This window comes from Maylandia zebra, linkage group LG13 (assembly GCF_041146795.1).
Source record: "Maylandia zebra isolate NMK-2024a linkage group LG13, Mzebra_GT3a, whole genome shotgun sequence".
NCBI lineage: Eukaryota > Metazoa > Chordata > Actinopteri > Cichliformes > Cichlidae > Maylandia > Maylandia zebra.
This window is the reverse complement of record NC_135179.1, coordinates 27,375,983-27,400,546: the sequence shown is the minus strand read 5'-3', so window position 1 is coordinate 27,400,546 and position 24,564 is coordinate 27,375,983. Positions and strand designations below refer to the sequence as shown.

Genomic DNA, 24,564 nt, shown 5'->3' with positions numbered 1-24,564 from the left:
GGATTCAAGTGAGGAAGTCAAAATTAATCAATATTACTATCCATTTTTCTTGTGTGGTCACACATTTTAAATCATTTAGCACCACAAGTAAACATAAACACACACAGATTGTTTTACTTGTTTGATCTAAGCATAAGAATCTGCCGTTGCTCTTATCTACCGCTTGTTTATTTGACTTCATTCCATCCCACACTCTTGCATCTCCACTTCGCTGTCGTCCAGCGTTGTTAGACGATCCCGTGTGAGACGCTCTGACCCGTCCGTCCAGTCACTTTGGACACAGAAACACATGCACTTTCACTCTGTTTTTGTTTTGCACTTTCCCACTTCCTTTCCTCGCCCATCCTCTCCAGTAGGCCTTCAGAAACCACTACAATATATTTTTTCCCACCCACCCACATCAAAACTGGAACTCTGAAACTTCACTCCCACATGCAGGACTGATTTTAAATTATGGATGCATTTTGGTTCGCAGTGGGATTCCTGGCTCACTTGATTAATTTCTATTGCAACAACTTCAGGCTTCAGCTACGTACCGAGGACAAAGACAGAGCTTTTCTTTCTTTCTTAACCTAAACTACATAGATGCAGTATAAACAGACGGCATGAAAGCCAGCAGAGCTTTAAGAAACTCACACGTTTAGTTTCTCAGATGTAAAATCCTTAACTTCCAACCCTGTGCTGCATCAGCATGCAAAAGGGTTTTGAAGGGACACCTTGAGTCCTGTGAAGCATTCCAATCCCTGTTCAAAGCTAGCTTCATCATGATGTGAACAAATAATGAGTGAGTATTCCCCCTCTGTTTACAGTATATTACAGCTGTTAACTGGTGAGTATAAGAGAAGAAGGCTGTGGGGTAGCTTGAGAACACAGTGTTGCCACTTTTAATCTCCAGGCTGGTAAAGAAAATATAATCGGGGAAGAGCAATGCTTTCTTCTCATTAGAAAGCCAACAGATGTGCCCTACGCAAGGCATTTAACCCCTGACTAGGAGAGAGAGTTTGAGCCTATTGTGATGTTGGCATTATCCAAGGTTAATGTGGAGGCGTGTTCACACGGAGCTGTTAGTATTGGGCGATTGTTGTCATATGTGCTCTTTTCCACAGCTCATTCAATAACTCGAATAGAAGAAGAAGAGGATGATGAATCTGTTTTCATCAGGTCTTTCTGAGAAGACAGTTTGTGGTGATTATGACAGTTTCAACAGAAGCTTTCAAAAAGGAGGATTTGTTGCAGCACTGCTTTACATATAACATATATGCATTAATTTGGGCTAGATGTACCTATCAAAGTGACATTTGGCAGTGGCAAAAGCATCGGAGTAATCCTCTCCTTTGGGGCCACCTGCTGGTAAAGTATCTCTAAGTTATATCATAAGAACTGAGCACTTCCTGTGTTCCAAAGGATCAACACAAGAAAAAAGAAGAAAGAAACTTTCACTGATCATGGTCAAGGAAAGACTTCAACACCCTCTCCAAGCCTTTACTCCTGTAGCCACAGCTGCTGATATAATGAGAAAATCTAATGTCCATTTGGGCTGTGACCAACCTTCCCTCGAAAACTAACCCTACACTGAACAGTAGGAGAGTTTGAAACACTAAGCTAACCTTCGTGATTGTGTCTGCTCGTTGCATGCATCCCTTTCATAATGAAAGTGGTTTCGATGAAATAAGACCCTGGAAGAGTACACTTTTTGAAAGACAAACATAAAAAAGCCTGACTGGTGTTTGGTAGAAATGCATGTTTACAAGCCCCAATGCTTGTGAAAGGATGTACTTTGGACACATGAAACCAAATTAAAGCTTTTTTGTTTCTTTTTCCTTCTGGTAAAACATATCAGCTCTGTATTCTCAGAGGGAAAATTAAGCTCTGTAAATCAGATTACAAAAGTACTCTTTGGTTCTTTTTTTTTTACCTTTTCTTCAGTCTCTCTTCACGTTCAGGAACAAAGAGCACACGGTGCTCTCATTATTTTTCCCATGCCAGCCTATGTAGGTGTGTTTTAAACCCTTTTTCTCTCTGATTTCTGTGCCAGCCTTGACTTGTTTTCTGAGTGAACTCACAGGGTTTCTGCCTGGTTTAGTGTTGATGCAGGGCAACTGCCTGATTCAACAGTGTTTCAAACTTAAGTGTAATGTATTCAGTTCATAAAAAATGCACGTTTTAAAGCTATCCGGTTGTTCAGTGATGACGCGACGAATCCTACTTCCGGGTCTAAAGTAGTCTGCGTTTAATATGGCATTTGTGTTGTTAACATGTTTAATGTTATGTATTTTCTTCTATTTGATCTCAAAAAGCTCCTAAAACAGTCAGCGATCACTGTTGCCCTCCCTCGGCTTTTATTACCGCTAATCATTTATTTAAGCTCAGTTTTTAAAACCTTAGGATGTAACTACAGCCCAGCCCATGCAGCAGTATATGAATGACTAACCTCGTATTGTGGATGGATTATCTCAGTTGTTCTCCTGGCTGAAGTTTGGTCCGTTTACAGCATCCTGCCATGCGATTACATTTGTTCCTGACCACCGAGAACACTCACGGTAACTTTTATCAAGTGGGAAAAAAAGTTAGCTTGTTTATATTATGCTAACATAGCTGTGTCGCTAGCGGTCACGTAGCACATCATTATATACCAGCTAGCCAAACTTCAGTAACCCTACAAACGTCACTGCTGTTTAGTTTTCTGTCTTCATTTATGTTGGAAGTGATAACAGAGCTGTACGTTTTAATTTGTTTCCACAACCCCGCAGTCAGGACATGCTATATTGTATTTAGATAGAAGCTAGCGAGCTAACTCCCTGCTAACTTCTAACTCCGTTAAATGTCATAAATTCCGTTTTCATGGATGCCTGGATGTTAAACTCAATTGTTACACCTGGTAGAGCAGAACGCTGATCATTTTATTAAAGATGAAAGACTTTAGACAGTTTTTCAACTCTCAGTAATGCCATAGTGATCGTTTGATATATGGACCTGCAGCGGAGTTTAGACCGAGACACGGCTAGTGACGTCAGACTGAACAACCGGATATTAATGGCAGCCTTGGAATGCCATGTTAATTTAATCCTTGCTTAACTTTCAATCTTTAAATCAGGCCCTGGAAGTGTGATAAAATGCCATAACTATGACAAACTATTGATGCAGACAACTCAGCAGCATTTTACAAACACTGATGCTGGAGAAACAATATTTCCCTGTTTTGAGAGGACTGCAGCTCTGATGGGAAGCAGTATCGAGCTATTTTTGGAGCGCATGAGTAAGACAATGACCTAATCCACACCCACATGTCAGCAAAGGCATTCATTAACAGAGGATGTAATCTGTCATTTGCTTTTACACTCAAACGCATGTGGCCTCGGGCCCTAATTACAGTCTTTTATCTGTGATTTTCTATAAGTTGAGTTAAACTTTCTCTGTATAGCAGTCGTTTCAGCTTTTTTTTCCCACCCATTGAGTTGTTCAGTGTGCAACGTAAGCTCTTCCAATTACCAATCCTTCTGCCCACTGCCATCTGTGCACACGAACATGAGCCACCCAACTCGACGAAGGCCTGCGCCACATAAACAAATGTATGTTTCTGCTAGATTGGCAACGTTTGAATAAGGATCTTTATCGACAAACAACGCATCGTAGCATTTTATATAAAATGCTGTTGCTTTTCCCCGATTGCCCGGGTCAAACAATGCCGTGGAGCACTGTCATTTCGCCATGGCAACACCCCTCCAGTTACCCAGCCTAAATGCGCCATTGTTCAACTGCCACGGGATTGCTCTCGCAGTCCCGCAGTCTTCGGCCCAGGCCTCCTCCAGTTTAGCCCTGACATTTGTCAATGCGCTGAGATTTATTTCAAGCACCAACTGACATTGTCTGGATTCCCAGAAGGCATTTTCACAGATAAAATAGGCTGACTTGTTCATCACCCTTGGATGAGTGGAGGCAACCAATCCCAGGGACACTGACTCACTCAGGAAAGTGTTCCGCGGCCCGTCAGAAACAACAACAGACTATGAGAAGGAATTCAATCAGAGTGTGGCCTGATGATCCTCATTCAGCCTGCCACTTCTGATAAAGCACCTATGCTTACCACAAAATCAAGCTCCCCGCTCCGCAATAGCCTCCTCATCTCACGAAGATAAAGCTAATTTTGCTGTGCCCCAATTTAATGCTGCTGTAATTCTTTTCCCATCACACCTTTTCCTGCTTCTCACAATGAGTCTGATCTTCTCTGTGTAAAGTAATTGATCTGCGGTTCATCGCGGAGGGAACACTGCGAAATGCCGACTTAATCAAAACAAACGCACCGGCTTCGTGCTCCCTTCGTGGGTCTAAGTCTGCGGAACGCCAGCACTTTCGCCCCCAGTCACGCAGGCATCCTGCAAACACCAATATACACATACATTATGGATGAATTACTTCATCAAATAAAAAGCAGGCCATCTTGTAATGAACAGCGAGGATACTCTTAATCTTTGATGAGGCCGATGTGATGAATAGTTTAATGAAAGAAAACTATGGAAGGCCTGCCGGGTACTGACGATGATATCAAAGCTCTGATGAGTAAAGTGAGAAAAATATGCAACGTTTAGAGAATTTTATGATTATTTTTCCGTACCGTTGTTTATTAAATGGCATCAATCTTACAGCTCATACACAGCATTACAGAATACACTGAACGTAATCCTACCTTGCCAAGTGTTGAGTTATGCAGAGAGTAAACTGTACTCGAGGGCAAAGCGCGTAATACATATTAACTAAGCTGTACACGCACACACACACACACACACTAGGGGCATGCTGTTTTCCTCCAAGAGGTCAACTTATATCTTGTGTTTATTTTCCCACACTACAGCTGGTGTGTGCAGTTGGAAAACCTTTCACGATCTGGCACAGCAGCGTTCTATTGGAAGGCACACGCCACGGATCTGCCAGTGTTTTCCCGCCATCACAAATATGTATTCAGTACTGCAGAACTCGAGGTTTAGTATTTGGACCTTCTGTGATTTGCTGTTGGCTGCCAAGCGCTGGAGTGATTCAACACCAGGCGGCAGTTAGCAAGCTAATAATAACACATTCATCTTAAAACCATTTAGCACAGAGGTGTCCTGCATTCACTTGCATCCAAGCATTATGCAGTTAGATGTGTCAGTAGTGGTTACACTGGGATATCACTGGCGTATGTGCAGTAAATAAACAAGCAGAAGCGCACTCTGGAAACACAGTGAGCACAAATAAAGCATGCTCAGGTAGGAATTCAATGTATCCCATAAGAGGCAATAAAAATAGACACCTGACAATTAGCAAACTGTGATGGTGTTCAGCAAAGTCAGGGAGCAGCGGTCAGCTCGACTGGCTCGGCTATCATATTAGCGCAAAGCCAGGATTGTCTTGATTTGTTTGTGCAGTACGTGTGAATGACGAATCAGTCAAGCGTGACTGAGAGATGCGGAGATGGGAAATACAAGGAGCATCAGATTGGCGGTGACAGACGCCCATTTCTGGGATGTCGCTTTAGCCGCAGCGAAGGACCTTGAACTTGAACTTTCACGGTATCGAGCTACCTCATCTGCATAAGTAATTCAAGTTGTCGCCTCAAATGCGGCTCACGGATCGTAACACAATCGGATGGATCAGACGGTGTGGGCTGAGACAGTGCTAAGTTTAAAACCTGCTAAGTCATCCTTTTTACCGACTCTATCAGACACAAAACCTTTAAGAGAGGCAAAATCAACTCATTTTAATGTTGACTTGATGTAGTCATTCCTTCTGTTCATACTGCACACTAAGTGTTTCTTCAGTCTATTTTCTGTGTACAGGCATATTCTAGTTTTTGCTTTTTTAATTAATGATAGGCATAAAAAAATACTCTCCCCTCCTCCCCCAAGAATACAAAACAAATATTTTTCAAAGGTGCATCGTTCATCACTTTGAGTTCATTTGAAGTGCAGTGGAGAGGCATCTCTTAACTTCCAGAATAAACAGGACGACTGGTTAGAGCAACTCTGTTGTAATCTTCAGTATCATTTAAAATGTGGCATGCCTAGTTCATATTGCATTTAAATATTTATATTAAGATTCAGGCAAGATTTTGTTTATTAACTGCAAAATAACGTATGCTCTTGGATTAAGGCACAAGGTTTCGACTAACCGTTGGTTTTATAATGAGTCATTTGGTTAAATGTGTTATCTCAGTAGACATCATCATGTCAATACCTTATGTTTATGCGAACCCCTGAATGCTTTATTTAATAGAACAGAATGCAAATCTTCATATTTAAACACATGGTATATAGCAAATTATACTGCAGTTGTTCATTAATTAAGCAACTGAAAGGCATCAGTTAAACAAACAACCCCCAGTTACTTTTCTATTAATAAACATCATCCATATATACAAATTTATAAAAGTACTATAAAAAGACCATCAATTTCCCACATGTGACTCAGCATCATTTATTGAGCGCAGTTTGTGACTGTGCATACTGGCACCTCAGAGGCAAATAAAACCAGTTGCCTCTGCGCTCAACTTTGAGCAACATCCTTGTAATTTCCTGGTTGCAGGGCAAACTAGATCGTAAGAGAAGTGTTTATCTATAATAACAATCTCCAGCTCCATTTCCCCGTGCACTGCCGCCTGCTTCTCTGGCAGGGGTGTGCTTCAGAGGCCCGACTGGGCAGAGGTGAGGGAGGACATAAACCACCATAGCTCCGCGCGGCTGTCGTTCGTTCTATCATTACATTGTTTACTGCGTTTGCCTTCGCACCGCTCCACACCGTTGCCCGTGAAGCACCGAGCTGCTTTTTTAGCGTAACCTCTGCAAAATCTTCCCCGTGCATGAGAGCAGACGAAAACTCCAGCGCCAGTTGGGCTCCACACGCGCTTTTAAGCTGAGATTCCTCCACCAGTGAGGCACCGTTTACAGACATTTTCAAGGAAGGCTAACCACAAGTATTGGCAGCCTCTGTTACTTTATACTCTTTCTGCTCTTGTTCTTTTTTGAGAACACAACACTGGCAGCGGTTTGAATGCAATCTCACCGTACACTTTCTTGTGTTCAGCCTGCATAGCAGGAAGGGATCCACCATCGGTTCAAATCACCAGAGCATGCGCACACTGAAATGAGGTGTGGGTTAAAAAGAAAAGAAAACAAAAAAAAATATGCTATTGAAAAAAAACACTCTTTGCTTTAACTGAATTTAATGTGTGTGGAAAGAAAACCAGAGTAGGTGACGTACAAGACTTCAGGCTCATTTTAATGGCTGTAAGAAACCTGTCTGCAACTTAATGAAAATATCTGTGCATGTGTAGTCCTGGGTGGGTGACAGAATCAGGTTAAGAAGATAGAGGGAATAAAACGTGTCACTTCAGCAGGGTGACTTTCATAGGAGAGCAGAGCTTTGTCTTCTGCTGGTGTGTCGCTAAACCCACAAGCTACTGTAAGAACCCCCGGTAAAGCTAATGAGTGTGCGATATTATATTTTTTATTTCCCTCCCAAAAGAGCTTAAGCACTCTGTATTTTACCGCTTTAAAAATCACCACGGCACACGGTGAAATGAAGCCCGGCGCAAAGATTAATCAACTTCAACTACAAGACGGGTCTTATCGGAGCCACATTACCGCCTGTAGTATGATGACGATGACTTCTCGCTGTCAATTTCATCTGCGCCCCCTTGTTGAGCCGTTCTTCATGAATAAGACATCATCACCACCCCCCACCACCCCAGCCTTTTGGCCATTCCCCTTTGGCTTATTGCTCGTACCACCGCCTCCACAGTCCTGTAAAAACCAACTGAAGTGTTTATGGGAGATAAGAGGCAAAGGAGGTCGCAGGCCCAATAACTCCTTTTATCACCCCACATTCTGCAGCAAGGCTCGTTTTATGGGCGAATGTGCTGAAGACGAATTCTTAATTAGAGAAGTTTGTGGACCCAGCATCAGAGGCCTAATGGGGGAATAAAAAGAATCAGAGAAAGGGCATCTGCAAGATTACTTGTTGGCTTGCTTTGTTACTGTGTCATGTAGCGAAGATTGGGAAACAGCCTCGGTTTGTTCTCTAAGCAATAGCAATGAAAAAGGCCTTTTAAAAATGTTTGCTTGGGTGCGAATGTTATGTTCGTCTGAGTCCATTCGAAATTAGTTCAGGTTATTGATTTTCTTCAGGGCTTATCTTTATTAAAGGAGCCTGCCTTGTCAATGGAATTATGCCTCTGCCATTAAGGTGAGCTGATTCTATTTCCCATTATTGTAAATTCCTGCCCAGACTTGAAATGGCTTAGGTTAATGGGAAACACAATGTTTTGTCCTAAGCTTATCTCGCTAGTCAAGAAGTTTGAAAGAAATAACATATAGAACTTTACTTCCTGTGCATTTAAAAGTCGATGCCACCCGGGGTTATCATGAATATTTTAGTTTTATTTTACTTTACCATAATTCCTGTTAAATGTTGTCCCCTTGAATTCCGTAGATTAGGCCCATAAAACGATCGGTTCAGTTAGATGTTATATGGGACATATAGATATTTTAAAAATACAAGGTTTTATTAAACAGATATTTTTTGGGTGTTCCTAGTGATTCTTTCACGCGGTGATTATACATCGACTACATCGTTATGAATAGTACATGTAATACCACCAGCATGATGTAATCAATAAGGTCTCCACATATCCCTTGGCCTTTAACTTAATGAGGACCGGCTAGCTGCAAGGCTGCCTTTAATCTGTGTGTGAATGTGCCGCTTTTTCTTTTCCCTCTGTTTAACTTCCGCACACCTGCATGTGAGGATGAGCTTTTAAAAATCTTTAGTCATTTTATTCTAATATCATGAAGTGCCACTTTTGACTAATGTGAACAGCCTGCAATGGAAGGAAACTCAAATTTTAATTAGCCAACTTGGCAGACACGTTTCACCAGAGCAGACCAGACCAGATAATGACTAAGACCCTGTGATCCCAGTCGTCTGTGCATTAACTGAGGAAAAAAGGAAAAATTTAATTAATCATTTTCCCAGAATAGGGAAAAGGGATTGCATAATTTTAAAACTCCATAATTATCTCAACTCCACAGCAACAATGAAGCAAGGATAAATACACAAGAATTACGATCTCTGAGCAGGATGGGGGTGAAATGAAATGCCTCAGTTGGAAAGTGGCATTAGTTTTATTGGGGGTCTCTTTCTATTGGACTCTATTCTAAGTAAATACGAGAATTGGGAGCATTTCTGTGGTTCGCCCCATAGAATTGACAACTAAATTTAGCAAACAGTGGAACATTAGTTCAGAGTTGTGGTGCAATCCTCCGCCGTATTCGCTCATCAACTTGTGCCGTACAGCCTAGATTAACCATCTTTCACTTCATTTAGATGGAGGATTGTTTGGGGGTTTGCCTGATTATATCTGTCTCGAGCACAGACCAAGCTTCTATTGGTATTTAACAAAGATTAGCTTTAAATTGATGATTAACCTTTGTAATCCTGTGTGCATATTGGAAATGGCTTGCTTGTCTTTACCACAGCCACACAAAAGAGATGCTGCATTATCATTCAGGGAAAATTGAGGCTGGGAAAGCAAATGAGGCAGAGTGTTATCTGCCTGGTGTTTGGCTGGATAATGAAGACAAATCTTCAGACTAGAGAGCCATCTTATAATGAATCCAAACAGATGAATTCTTTTGACTTCTTAGCATGCATCTTTTAATAAAACTTCACTCTGACCCTGACAAGCAATTGCCACCCGTATGCTGCAGAGAAGCAGGATTTACTTGTGGGAATGTGTGGATACCATTGTTTAGATGGCTCTATTAGGGAGTAATCAGACATTAAATGAGTAATTTCTCCATATTTAACTCCAACCGGGGAGGTAATGGTTTAATTTGCTGGGCAATGAGTTTTCCTATGTGGAGTACTCCTTGCATTAAATTACACTGCAATACAACTGCATCTGTTGCTCTGGAAATTATCAATGCACAGATACACCCCTACAGACTTCTCTAACCCACAAAACAAATTTAATCTCCAGTGACTTCAGCCATCCAAAGATATAAAAATCAAACCCAAGCTAGTGGTTTTCTGCAGGAGCTCTCAAACCTTCTTGGGGGCAAGGAGCCCTCACCTTACATAATCCTAATGTCAATTTAATGAGATTGGGCTTAACGTCACTTGTTGATGTGAACTTACTCAAATAATCTTTCTACGCTTGCTAGCTAGCTTCCAAATAAGCCAAGCTATGCAGCTTTGTAGCATCCTTACAGAGGTTGGTAATTTCATGACACACTGACATGATTTGTCACAATCGTATTAGTCTATATTAGGGCTGCCACAAACGATTATTTTGATAGTCGACTAGTCACCGATTATTTTTGCGATTAGTCGACTAATCAGATCGTCATCCATTAGACGTAAAACTACAGCTTATTGCACCAGCAGCATCTGCTCTTATATAACTATCATTAGCTTACAGCTTTAAGTGTTTAAGGTCTGTGCTAACTAAAAATAAAGACAAGATGATAGTTTATTGAATTTTAATGAAATTTGCAGATTGTTTCGGTGAAGTTTAATAAACTCCTTGCTATCTAAAATATAACAGGACACTGGAGTATATTCTGGAGCATCTCACACTTCTGATAATCAGCTGTCTGCTTGACGTTTATTCAGCTGTGTAAAAACTATAACTTTAATCTCAGACAAACTGATTTACTCAGGAACAAATAAAATACTAAAAAAAAAAAGCCAAACAATAACATTTTAAGTTATCTAAGTGACTCATATATATTTAACCTGAGTAGCGAAAGACGGCGGTGGGTTTGAAAACGATTTGCGGGGAGTCCGGTGTTCTCACGGCTCTAGTTAGCCTTGCCCCCGCCTAGCTAACGAGCTAGTGGGTAACAGATGTCTCCGAAAACGTCGGAGCGCTTTTGAAAATATGTGGCCTCAATTTTATCCCACAACTTAGACATTCACATTATTCACACTCTCATTACACATACATATAGGATCTTGGGGGTGGGCACAATCACGGAGTCCAAATCACCATCAGGGTGTATACCTCACCCCTGACGTCGTTACCCACCTCTCAATTTTAAATACACTTAGTCATTGAGGGTTAGCAGGAGGGACTATGCGCTTACCTGCTGCTCCTTGGCAGGTAGCTCCATGCCCTCCTGGGTTTTAATTGCACCTTAGAACACATATGCATCAACACTACAATGAGCGGGTGGAGGGAGGTTTGGAGTCTTCTCCCACCCCCATTCTCTGCGGCCTGCTGGAGCGGGAGGGCTAGTAGGAGGAGTTGGCCGTCCGACTGCGGTCTGGGGTGTGGGGCCTCCCTGCTGCTGCGGAGTCGGGGTGGTCTGCCTCTCCCCACCGCAGGGAAAAGGGTAACACCACCTGGGTCTGGGTGCAATTCCCCCCTCCAGGGGCAAGGGTACCTAGACCCGGTTTGTAGAGTACGCTTGGGGAGTGTGATTGTGTGTACAGCGTCTCTTTATGTCTGTCTCCACGTTGGTTGAGTGTGGAGTGAGTGCATATGAGAGCATGAGGGTGGGAATGGATGTTTGTGTCTGTGTGTGCCCGTATGTCTGTGTCTATATGTCAGGTTGGGTATCAGACGCCACCTCTCTGGGGACACCTCAGGCCCTCCAAGGTTTGGAGGCCTATCTCCACCCACCACCACTTCCCCTGCCGGTGGCGGACTCCCTCAGGTGTCGGTGTGTTGGTGGTTCTTTGTGTCTGGGGGTGGGCGTCCGGGTACACACCGGCTCACTCCTTGGCGGCCGCTTGTCGGGGCCTGGGGCTCGCTCGGGCCCCTTTGGAGGTGGGGTGCCCCCGGCCTCTCGGCCTAGGGCTCGGTCACTCAGGCGCAGCTGGGGGGCGGCGGAGCTCACGGGCGCGTCACTGCAACTCCCCCTGACTTCTGCTCCGCGGCTGCTGGGCGAGCCCTCATCTGGGACTCTCCTCAGCTCTTACTGGGACAGTGGCGCGGCTGCCCCTCTGTTGGTCTTCCATGGTCTCTTGTGTTCTGGGGGCCTCTGGATGTCTGGAGTTTTGATCTCCTCCATACCCGCTTCACACCCTGGAGGACGGGGCTGTGGCCCCCCCACACTCCCTAGCAGATCATTACATGGAGAAACCTTTGGAATGCAAGCATGCTGATCCACACAGGTATGCACACATGGGTATTCACAGATGCGGACTAAAGCTTTCTTGGCTGCTGCCTCAAAGCACACTGTGCGCTGTCTATCTTGCGTGCTGCACAATATCGTTTATTACTTAGTAAATACTGATATCTATGACTAGCTAGTTTATTGTGATGGTGCTTTGTTTTCTCTATTATTATGTTGCTCTTTGTTGTTTGCTGTCTCCTCTGTTTGTTTTTGTTTGTTTGTTGTTTTTTTTTTTTCTCCATACAGGTGACCCAGGAGTTTTTTTTTTTCTCTCTCTTCCCCCCCCTTCTCACCGTCTCTTCTCCCCTTTGGTTTTCTTTCTTTCTCTCCCCCTCTCTCTCTCATTCATTCCCCCTGTCCTATTTATTAAAAAAAAAAAAAAAAAAAAAAAATGACAAAGGATGAACTGAAGCTCTGCCATCACGTAATGTCGCATACTGCTGTTTCTGATGTCATTTAGAAAAAAAAAAAAAAAAAAAAAAGAAAATATGTGGTGTCCTGATAAACTGAGCAGATATTTGAGGTTTACACAGCTACATTCTCGCCTGAAAATATGTTAAACGTTTATTTTGTGACCCAGAAAGAATAATAAGAGTAACATTAAAACTAACTAGCTGCCGCCATTGTTGGAAACTGCGCTGGGCCGCGCTATGAATTCTGGGACACAGCTGCTTCTTCTTCTTCTTCTTCGGGGTTTAACGGTAGCTGACATCCTTGTACATGCAATGCTGCCATCTTCTGTTTCAGTCCGTTATTACACTCTTAAATCCTGCCACTTATTCCTGCGTCTTTTGTGATCGTACAAAGTTTCAAACGACGCGTCGACTATTAAATCAGTCGTCGACGATTTTGATAGTCGACGTAATCGTGACTAGTCGACAAATCGTGGCAGCCCTAGTCTATATTGCGCGAGAGGGAGTTTTCTTAGCTTGGTATAAATGTTCCCTTACAGCATATATGCACTAGGGTTGTAAAAAAAATACTCAGATACTAATCCAGACTAAAAATTAATATCATATTAGAAGCTCATTTGCTACAGCATCATCTGCACCTCCTCCAGTTTACACATTATTTCAACCCCACCGACCACTAGGAGCTGAACATAGTATATTCACAATATGGAGCAAACCTCTGTGAGGAATTTCACGAGGTCAGCAGAGCCCCCACTTTAAATACACTTAAGTATTTAACATGTTAGCCTGGCCAGCTCACACATTAACATTAGCCATTTAACTATTAACAATTACCTGATGACCACATCAGCCTACTGTTAACATTAAGGCTAACAGCCAAATGATAACATTGGAGCTAATCTAAGCAAAGGTTTTCAGTCTTTCCTTACTATAACATTAATAAAGAGTGTTTATTTAACAGTATGATGCGTTTTTTGTGGCTAAAATGTTTTATATTGCACTAGTATAACACCAAAAAACAAGCAGATTGTTCAAAACTCAAAAGATGGATCCCAGTGACGTCTGTCAATTTATTCGACTATTGCTAATTAATTTAATTTCAGATTTTCAACTCTCCCACAAAGCTGAACCAAAAGAATTCATCCTCAGATTGAGTGCCATTTCAGACAATGACTGAAACCACCAGCTCTGTATTCTGACACATGCAGAATGAGAATTGGTAAGTTCTTTGAAACCCTGAATGCCAACATCAAATGCCCTCGCTAATCCTCGCAGTATTCCACAACTGTGGACCATGCTGCAGTTAACTGAAGAGGATATGATGTAAAGAAGAAGCCATGCGCTGAAAAGTCGTTCTCAAGGTGAGAGACAAACTCTGTCCAGTTTTTATCGAGTCGAGATAGCCTCGAGTTAAATCCTGTTAAATGGCACAGTCTTTATCACACGCTCACTCTTTAAACCAAAGAATAGATCTGCTTTGAAATGAAAAAAAAAATTAAAAATACCCTCCATGTGCACTGTATAATAAATGCTCCACTCTACAAATTTGTACAAATCTGTTTGGCAGCTACTAAAATGTGAGTGACTGTGTAGAAAAATGCCAGGAGCCAAAGTATGCATACAAAATGAACATATGTTTAGCATACATGCCATTAAATATTTACCTGACACTAAAGCGAAGCCTTTTTTAGTGGGTTAATTTACAGTGATGCATGAATATTGATTACAATATACAATTTCAGTGACATGCATTGCAAATCGTCCTCTTTACATAAACACACTGGTAACAAAAACAAAAATAAAGCTTTTTCAAGCATTTCAGGCTGCATGTAATTATTTTTAATCCCATTTTATATAATATTTTGGCTTGTCTATCTAGATGGGAAAAAACTGAAAGCAAATGTAAAAATAATCACCATTATCCTCTTACGCCCTAAGTTATCGCTGACTGATCAAACAATCAAAACATAATGAACATCTGTTACACACATACTGTAGATTTGTGGGAAATAAGCAAATGCTGTAATTACAAGATTAGAAGGAGTGTACAAATGTGCTGTGAAGTGAAATGGAAAATCTGAAAAAGAATATGGATAAATTAAGAAGAAGCTCATGTGAATCTCTCCAATAGTTGAGTGAAATTAGAATTATCCATACAGATTACATCTTTATATCCCCAGATAATGATACGGCACATTCACTAGTCACTGTGGATTTTCATTTCAGGGTTGGAGAGCACTCTGACACTGAAATGTTACCGTGGCAGTGTTACAGAAAAGGGGCTATGGCCTTAGGGTTCAGAAACTAATGCCGAGCCAATTACCAAACACACAACATACACAGCGCATAAGTAAGAATACATGAGTACATTTAGGACAATCAATAGTCAAACATTAGCAGTTTTTAATGGAATTTCTGCTCTTAGAAAACAATGAAATTCTTTCAGCTTCTACAGTGACTGACCCCAAAGATAGAAATGTAAGTCTGTTCAATAGTCCTGTTTTATATGCATTGTTCTGGATACTTAACCTGTTCCACTCTTGAGTTTCCTGTAGTGAAACCAGGTCACATCTTTATTTAAAATGCACTAGCTGCCATTTTTTAAGGTTGTATGGCACCATCAATAAAAGGGCTGCATAGCAATGCTATGATAAAAAATAAATAGAATAGAATAGAATAGCCTTTATTGTCATTGTACAGAGTACAACGAAACTGGAGTGCCACTCCCTTGGTGCAAGTTTCAATAATAAATATAAATGTAAAATATAAAAGGTACAAAAAAAACAATCGTAAGTACTCAAACAATAGTATGTACAATATATACAGGATAGCAGCATTAATATAATGACAGTGACGGTATGGAATAGGTTCAATTGTTTTTGTGCTTATTTACTACGGTGATAGCTCTGGGAAAGAAGCTATCCCTGAATCTGTTTGTCCTGGTTTTATGTGACCTGTACCGTCGGCCTGACGGTAATAGTTCAAACAGTTGGTTGCTGGGGTGAGAGTGGTCCTTGATGATATTGCCAGCTCTGCTGAGGTACCGAGAGTTTGCAGTGACCTCCAGGCTGGATGGATGTAGCATTGTTGTGTTTTATATTGGTTGAGTCACATTTGGGAATTTGTACTGGCAGGTTGTTCTCCTATTTTAGAGTTGTGATCAGGAATGAACATTTGGCGTAAGCAATGTAAAAACCTTCATTATATGTTTCTAATTAATTCATCTATCCATTCTCTTCGGCTTCTGTCAGGGTCACGGGGGGGCCGGAGCCTATCTCCACTAACTGCATGTATTTGGACTTGCAGTACTTAAAATCTCTCTGAAAAAAGTCATTTAAAAATGTTAGCATTATGTTGTCACTGAAATGTTAGATTTGGTGCTGAGTTGTCTACAGCTGTTACATTAGCTTATGCATCTATGTAGCATTTTCCACTGCAAACATTTCAGCCTGTGGAACATTCATTTCACAGCAGCATTGCTAGCTTTTTCAAACAAAATGGTAATGTTTATTTCAGATTAACAGTACAAAGTACCTCCATACTGCCTTTCTTATCAATTATTTGGAGCGACACTATTGTAGCAGCTAATACGCTAATACGCTGTGCTTTTCGAGTTTTGGTAGCAAATAGCTTATATGTAGTGACATCCTTATTCTCACCATAGCCACAAATAGTGCATCACAGAACCAACACTGAAAAACTTTGTGCATATATCTGAAAATTCAGCTGCTTCAAGTCAGCTACAGTACTTTTGTGCCAGTGTCATCAAAGTGTAATCCTTGTCAACTGCTATCAGCTACTTACAGCACTATAAATTGTACTATACAGAGTTCAACAAATATTTTTTTTAATATTTTTGTAGACGTATTATTCACATACAGACACATAAATCTAAACCTTAAAGTTACGTGTTTACTAAGGTGTAATTAACTAGGAATTTCCAATTTATTAACACATTTTAAATATATTTCATTCTGAAATACGTAATAAGCCTGGTAAGTTTTTGTTTGTTTTTCTGTTGGTTAAGTGTTAGGGTGTTTGATTAACTATGTTTTCTTATAAAACTGGAGCTAGTTATCAATGATTAAGTTGCACTGTAGTAGAATAATTGTGCTGCAACTAATAACCACTTTTAAAAGGTCAATGTATTGCCTATTTATTTATAATTACAGTATTTATACATTCCATTTACAAAAATATTCACCTCAAGAGTTTTTATATTTTAAGCAATGTTAGAGCAATTGATTCATTATTGATTAGTATTAAAAATCTGTTAATTGTTAATTAAACATAATAGTGAAAAAGCACAAATATTTTTTCTAGGGTGGAAAAATAAAAAGACCATGTTACCTTTTACCTTTTGCCTGTAAAATAATAATAATAATAAAAACCCGAAACACTTTATTATCTTTCCTTTGTGACATGGCTTTTATTATTAGCCTTTCAGATTTGTGTTGCACAATAGACTGTGAGTTGCTCGTTTTGAAAGGTTCACAGTCCCCAGCCCCATTATATTCAATTAACCATCCAATAAAGGACAGAGAATGAACCAGATATGGGAGCAATATTTATTTGGCTAAAAAAGGTACTCCAAAACCACACATAAATGATATTGAAAATTAAAAAGCAGGCTTTCAGTACAAGTACAAATGCAAGTTGCATTACACTGCAATGTGTTTCACCCTGGTGATATAAGACTACAAATCACAATAAATAATTGTTTTTAAATGTACAAGCACTGAATCCTCGCTTTTGAATTGTGTCATAATTGTGACTATTTTGAGATTCAGCTTCATATAGCTCAGTAACTACACCTCGTGTCACCCCTTTGCCTTTAAGTCAGAAAAAGAGAAACAGAATCTTTCAAGGTTCAATTTCAAGTTTGAGATGAGCAGTGTTCCCTCTGGAGGTGGAAAAAAACGAGAGGTACTCATCTGGGCTTTCTCTTTTCCAGAACACAAGATGAACAGTCTCATTCAGCACCATGGACAGCTCCCCACATTACCTCGAGAGATTGCTGCTAAACTCTTCGCCAATAAGCACAAGTGAGACATTATTAATACTGGTCAGATAGCTTTCTACTGGGCCATGCTGTGCCGAGCCACTGTTAAATACTCAACAGTGTGTCATTATTTTCATCTCCTCTCCGCTTAACTTTGAAAACATCCTCTGAGCTGCCTTCGTTAGGTGTTTGACCTTCCAACAATAAATCTAAATCGGTGTCTCTAAAGATCAAATTTCATATTTAGACTAACCCAGATCTTCGCCTTTGGAACAAATGTCAAGTGTTGCTTCTGGTGGTGACAAGAGTGCAAGTCAGTAGGACCGACCAATGCTTGACATTTTGTTCTCATGAGTATTCATTTGTTCCTTTAAAATTACAACCAGTGATGTGAAAAGAAAAGGAAACGTGGACAAATGCAGAAAATGTATTCCTTAGAAGTAATGATGTTGTCCACACTGACAGATGACTAACAGCTCAGCAGACTTCTTTGAAAATGTGAACCATAAGGTCGTCTTTGTGTGAATTCCTTCGTTAGCTCCCCAGATTACTTTAAAATCTCTAAATTAATGGTAAAACGTTGTGATGCAGGAAATCGTTTCATTGAAATGTGAAATAATCTGCACTCAGGTCACCAGACGCACACTGGAACCGTGTCACAAACAGAAAATCTCCCTACTACACAGCCACAGGTGCACACACCCACACGTCGACGCGTCCACACAAAATAAATTGATACGTATGGAAAAGGCATCTGAATCAAAGCAAGACTCACTCTACATCACAGGGTTGTGCTCCCTCCAAAGCAACGCAAGACTGACAAATATGACAAGATATTCAAACTATGAGTGCGCGCACACACACACACACACACACACACATACATATATATATATATATATGTGTGTGTGTGTGTGTGTGTGTGTGTGTGTATGCAAGAAAAAGAACAAAAACTTAATGAATAAATGACTTGTCCCATCATCAAGTGGAATGATAAATCTGCTTCATAACACTCGCCATTGATGAGGGTGTCTGGCTTTCTTGAACCCCTTGATGAAAAAGTGGCTCGTGAAATCTGTTCACTACAAGGTGTCGCTGCCCTCTGCTGTCTCTTCTTTCATCCGCTCTCACCCTGTCCTATTATTTCAGAATTGCAGTAAATTAAGCGGGAGAAAGCCTGTTGTCTGATTCTCTCATCTGCATGCCTTTAATAAGGCTTCCCCAAAGGCAGAGTTCAGACTCTGAAGCTTTTGATGATGAAGACAAAGCTCTCATGTGCCTGGAAAAGACAGCTTCTGTACACCCTTTTAATGTTGTTGGTACGCATGTTGGATATGTTGGATAGATATATATGGTGCTCATCATGTGGACCAAGGTTTGCAGCATGGATCTCTGCCTGCTGCACGCTCATGAATTATGGAATCCGGCACAAATATGCAAATCTAAGCATTAGCCTAGTTATGGCCCTGTACTGTAAGTTACAGTGACTTATCTATTATGTATGAACCAAGGATTGGAGTGAAGAGGTCCTGGCAGCCAGCTTCATGGCCCTCTCTCAGTTACTCATTTTCACATCATGAAAGAACATGAATAGCAGGGGAAGTAGCTCCAAAATGTTAACTTTCTGCAGCTCAGCATCTCCAAAGACTTGGGAGAATTAGAACTTGCTTCCATGCTCAATTGCCAAGCTACTTAAAATAACAATGGCTTCCAGAGGATTTGGAGGCCTGGAAGATATGTAGGGAATAAGCATGAAGTTGTTGCTAATCCTCTAATTTCCCCCCACAAGGCTGATATGAAATGCTAGTCTGATCAGTAATCAGTCCACGGGGGAGGCAGACAGGGGATCCAGCCAATTCTACAGACACACACACACATAAATCAGCCTCTGTATGACATTACCATCACAATGCTGGATGAGTGATTGTACTTGGGTGACCTAATCACAGGGGTGTAAATATCCAAAATCAAAAAGCCAGCAGAACTGAGAATTCACTAGGTCAAGAGGCTCAGTTTTGAAATCATGTGCATATTATATCAGGCTGAGAGCATGACGAGCGATGTCCTACGGCTCCGAGATGAACACAGTGATCATTAGGCAGGATCAAAGTCAATCACAAAGCACATGACAGCTGACAACTTCTATTTAACTGGGTGCAGGGAAATAATGATGCCTGGGTCTTGTAAATCTTATCACTAGCAAGTCACTCCATTCACAATGCTAACAAGAATAAACCACTCCTTCACTGCCCCATATCAGTCAGGAAAACAGCCTTCAATATTTATTAAAAAATAAAGTTATACCTCAGTTTAATTTATGTATTTTATATTATATTCTTTTTCACAACAACACAACTTTTTGGGCCTAATTGGAGACAGAGAGCTTCAGGCCCCTGGGTAGGAAGAAAGCAGGCTAACTGATGACTAAGAGCAACCACTGACAGGAGATGGCCTTATGAACTCTTAGCTGCACTACATAGATAAAAGATTGTTTCTTACTCTTTCCACATTGGGAACTTTAGAAGATTCATTGTGCCTTGGAGTCTGTATTTCACTTTGAAAGTAGCAACCACCGAGCTCGGCTGGCTAGCTTGCTATAGCTAGCTCAGCATGCTAACAATCGCAGCAATTCTCTCTAGAAATGTCTTTTCATGCATGTTATGTTCACACCTTCAGAGTTTCTGGTGACTCCTTATCACTCTGTGATGTTTTTCTCACATTGTACCAAGGAGACTAGTTAGCACCTGTCATAACTGTGCAGTGGGGAGTTCTGCAACCTCTTAACTCAGCCTGTAATTCCAGGATGCAAATCACAGGAAGTAGCTAATATGCAAATGTATTCAGCAGTGCTGAGAGTGCTCAAATCACAGGTGCTACAAAGCAATGGCCAACAATACCTCCAATCTGGTTACCTGCCTGTGCAATATGATAGGGCTATCACCTTTCATAGTGGATACAGAGCCACATATGTCAGTGTGTGTCTCGACAGCTATGTATCCATTCTGCTCCACACGGAACGGGTACACTGCTGGGGACTGAAGGAAGTGCAGCTTTAAATCTGAAGTTATTTAGATGGGCAGTATCTATTGTGGCTAAAAACGGTTGCTGTTACACTTAGTGTTGAAGCGACATAGTTACAGAAAATAATCTGAATTACACTCTCCACTAACAGTCATTGCTGTATAATTAGCACACCAATTCAGGCATATTTCTGACAGAGCGGCATTTTGAAGCCCTTTTCAAGCCATTTTATGACAATTGAAACAGTTAAGACTTTGGGTCACGGTCAAGGTTAACGGTGCGATCGTGGCTCAAGAGTTGGCAGTTCGTCTTGTAATCGGAAGGTTGCCAGTTCGAGCCCCGGCTCCGACAGTCTCGGTCGTTGTGTCCTTGGGCAAGACACTCCACCTGTTGCCTACTGGTGGTGATCAGAGGCCCAGAGGGCCCGGTGGCGCCAGTGTCTGGCAGCCTCGCCTCTGTCAGTGCGCCCCAGGGGAGCTATGGTTACAATGTAGCTTGCCGTCGCCAGTGTGTGTGAATGACTGAATGTAGTGTAAAGCGCTTTGCGGTCCTTAAAGACTAAGTAAAGCGCAATACAAATACAGGCCATTTAACAAACATGCATTTCATACATTTCATGATATTGTCCTGGCCAGTCTGACCATTACACAAGCATAAATTCCATGACTTAAAAATAGAGGCTGTACAGTACAAGAAATGTCGATTAAAAATATTGTTTTGGTCACAATTGTTCACAAATAAAAATAAACAATATGGATAAATAGTTTAATGGTTTCATTGACATTTGACTTTGATACAGAGTTTAGAGCCTTCAGGCTGAATTGTGCCAATTTAAAAGCATTTTAAAAAAATGTGTTTCATAAAAGTTGGATCTCTTGAGGGAAAACCTACATCCTCCCACAACCACACACACACATAAAAGCCAAACACTCGATTTCATTTGCATTTTTAACAAAAGTCTCATATGCCTCAGCTAATAGTTTTCATCCTTTAATTCAGCAAACATAACCTCATCAAATATTAACTCTACGCTCGTGTTATTTTTTATTGCTCTTGATTAGCAAAACTTGAGGAGGAGAAAATTCACTTCTGTTTTATTGTTCTTCTCTTCCTCCACCCCACCCCACCCCTCGTCCCCCGCTTTGCTCAAGTGGAGCCAACTGGATAAACTCCATCAAACACAAAAAAGAAAAAAAAATGTAATAACAGGCAATTGAAACTGTTTCTCTCCCACCTCCTCCTCCTTCTTCTATGCTTACCACACGAACCCCTCATGGTGTGGTGTAAAAAACAACTGACCCTGCGTGTTTGTCCACTCCTACACCACAGAGACACCTTTTGTTTTCTCTGTGGATTTAGAAATCATAACCGCCTCCCTATCTCACCATTGTCTTTACAACCTAACTCGTACACACTTACTGTCAAGATGATCTCATAGACCGCCCGGCTTCACTGCTTTCTGCAATACTTACACGTTTGGTTCGAGCATAGGATGAAGCAAACAAAATATCCGTTCTGGCTTAGCAACAGATGCACAGTCACCACATTCATGTTGATTAGTCGGGTATGAAAATAATGATGGTGACCCCTTTTTCATGTCGACCTTTTGGCCTTTAATTCCAATTTTCTAACCAGCTTGCAGAGAACTCATTGTGTAGCCTTTTCACCATTTGCCTCTTGATTAATAAGTGTCCATCTAGAAAGTTTTTTTGCACGCGCTCACTATGTATTTCAAATAAAATCTTTAAAAGGGGGATTTTCAGTGGGAAAAAAATAACAAAAAGACTACAGCACATCTCAATATAATGAGCAGTCTACACCCAAAAAGTAATTGTCAGAACATTAACACCACCACATTACTTTCCAGAGCATGGTTATGCAGCCTAAAGATTGAACCTATTTTAAATACAGAGCAATTAAAGCCCACTTGAAGCAAAAGAGATAGGACAGGGTTTCAGCTGGGGAAAAAAAGCCATTATGTTTCATTTGAATTTCATCACAGAACTTATTCCACTCAAACAACGGTTTATGCCTTGGAGGAAATCCTGCTGCTGGAAGAACCAGCTCACATAAGCCAACACCCACATGCTCATAATCAAAGGTGAATTGCACAGCCCATGGCAATTTGCATCCTGTGACGTTATAGTATGTGGCTGCTGGAATTTCACTTGCTTTGGTTGTGATAGCAGATACAGGAGATGAAATGATGCCGAGGAAAGAAACAATGCCACATCAAGGCTACGTTTCCCGAGTACAGGAGAGGGGTAATTATCATTAGCTGCTCTTGTCTGATTGAGTTTACACGGCGACTCTTTAAAATGGAATATAAGAGCTTTCAGTTTCAATCTGGAGCTGGGGGGGGGGAGTTCTGCAAACATCTCTGTTTAAGTTCGCATTTTAATCCCTTAAAAAGAAAAAAAAACACTAACTTCGCAAATTTTGCCCCAAACTTTTAATGTGTTAGAGGTGTTATTGGAAAGCTTACTTTAAATGTCAAAGCCCACAGGGTTTAGAAAAGACGGTGCTCCCGTGAGAGCCTAAAGTTAATTTATTGGATGCAGCGTTTATTTTTTAATTAGTTTGATCAATACTCTATTAAAAAGAATTTAAATGTGAGGTCCAGAAAAACGACGAGGCACCTATTTCACATGAGTGACTAATCATATTTCAAAATGTCAGAGGATCGGCTCGCTGCGAGGCGATAACTGGATTTGTTCGAGCTTGACAACTGAGAAATGAATCACCCGTGAATTGAAAAGAATAAAAATTCAATTTAAAAAACAGCATCCTTTTCTCAGACGCTAGGAGATTCAAGTTTTGCATGAAAGCGTAACGCATGTGTGTGAGCTGCTGAGAAGCAGTGTGTCCTCAAAGTAAGGGGAAAGCTTGAGAGAAAATCCGGTTACCTCGCACGAGGGGGGTTCGTGGGGGATCTCAGCGCGCCTCTTTGGATTTGGGTTGATCTCAGGAGCGGAGGATGGAGACGAAGCCGAACCGGGGCGCGCACTTTTGCGCTCTGCAGGTCCGCACGGGAGAAAAGCGTCCGCCTGTGCTCTCGGCCACTCTCATCACTGATTCACTGGAAAGCCGACACCAGTGCAGGAACGCAGTCCTTGTTTATTCAAAGTGGAGAACTCGACTCCGGTCTCCTGCTCACGTAGACGAACCCCGTGGATAGAAACGCGGGCAGAGTTGTGCCCGAGCCACTGCTTTGCGTAGCAGACAGGAGGGAGCGGGGAGGAGCCGTCTGCCGTCAGATGATCAGGGAAAGGTGCTCTCCTCACTGATGCTCTGCAATCCTGAGCTTTAAGGGAGAGCTCCAGCTCAGACCCGAACACAATAGCCTCCCACCCTAATCGTATTTATTATCTATTATTCGTTTTATTCTTTCTGTTTTGTCAGACTTGTGCCTTTCTGTGACTATAGAAGATTGGGTTTGCCTAATAAACAATAGGCTTTACCATTATACATGCCTAAAGAAGACAGAGCAGTGATATTAAACAGTTATATGACTCTATATTAGTACCTTGAAAAAACAGCAGATGTGCTGGAAAATGCGTAACTTCAGTTTCAAACAGACATATTATACTTCCGACAGAAAAATTCGACCAATGCCATCACACTATTCGCCCTATCACATTATTATGAGAAATGTGCCCAAGACAAAGCACTAAAGGAGCGTTTCGTGAAAGCCTTGGCACCAGACTTAACAGTAGACTGATTTACAATCTATACATGAGGCCTTTTCTTTCTTTTCTTGATTAAAGTCTTGGTTCTGTTAGAAAAGAAGGGTGATGAGTTGTCTAGTCACACTGGAAATCAGACGTGTTTATAGCCGCTCCAAATGGCCATCCTGGCACAGGGAGAAGCCAGATTTCATGGGTGATCATTTAAATATGGAGATGAAGGCGCACATTTTCAGACAGTGTCTCTTGGAAGACAGTCAAAGTGCTGGATTTCATTGTTCAAATTA

General features: G+C 41.2%; 1 protein-coding gene across 2 annotated transcripts in view; it reads right to left on the bottom strand.

Moving 5' to 3' along the window:
* hs3st1l1 (heparan sulfate (glucosamine) 3-O-sulfotransferase 1-like1) overlaps nt 1-23,856 on the bottom strand; it is a 29,381-nt gene extending 5,525 nt beyond the window's left edge. The window contains exon 1 of one of the 2 annotated variants that reach the window (XM_004554553.2): nt 23,498-23,856. The gene's annotated coding sequence lies outside the window, so the exon portion shown is untranslated. Of the gene's footprint in view, nt 1-2,431; nt 2,743-23,497 lie in introns of those variants that run through there. The other variant, XM_076891911.1, reaches the window with a different exon arrangement.
* Nucleotides 23,857-24,564: the final 708 nt, after the last annotated feature.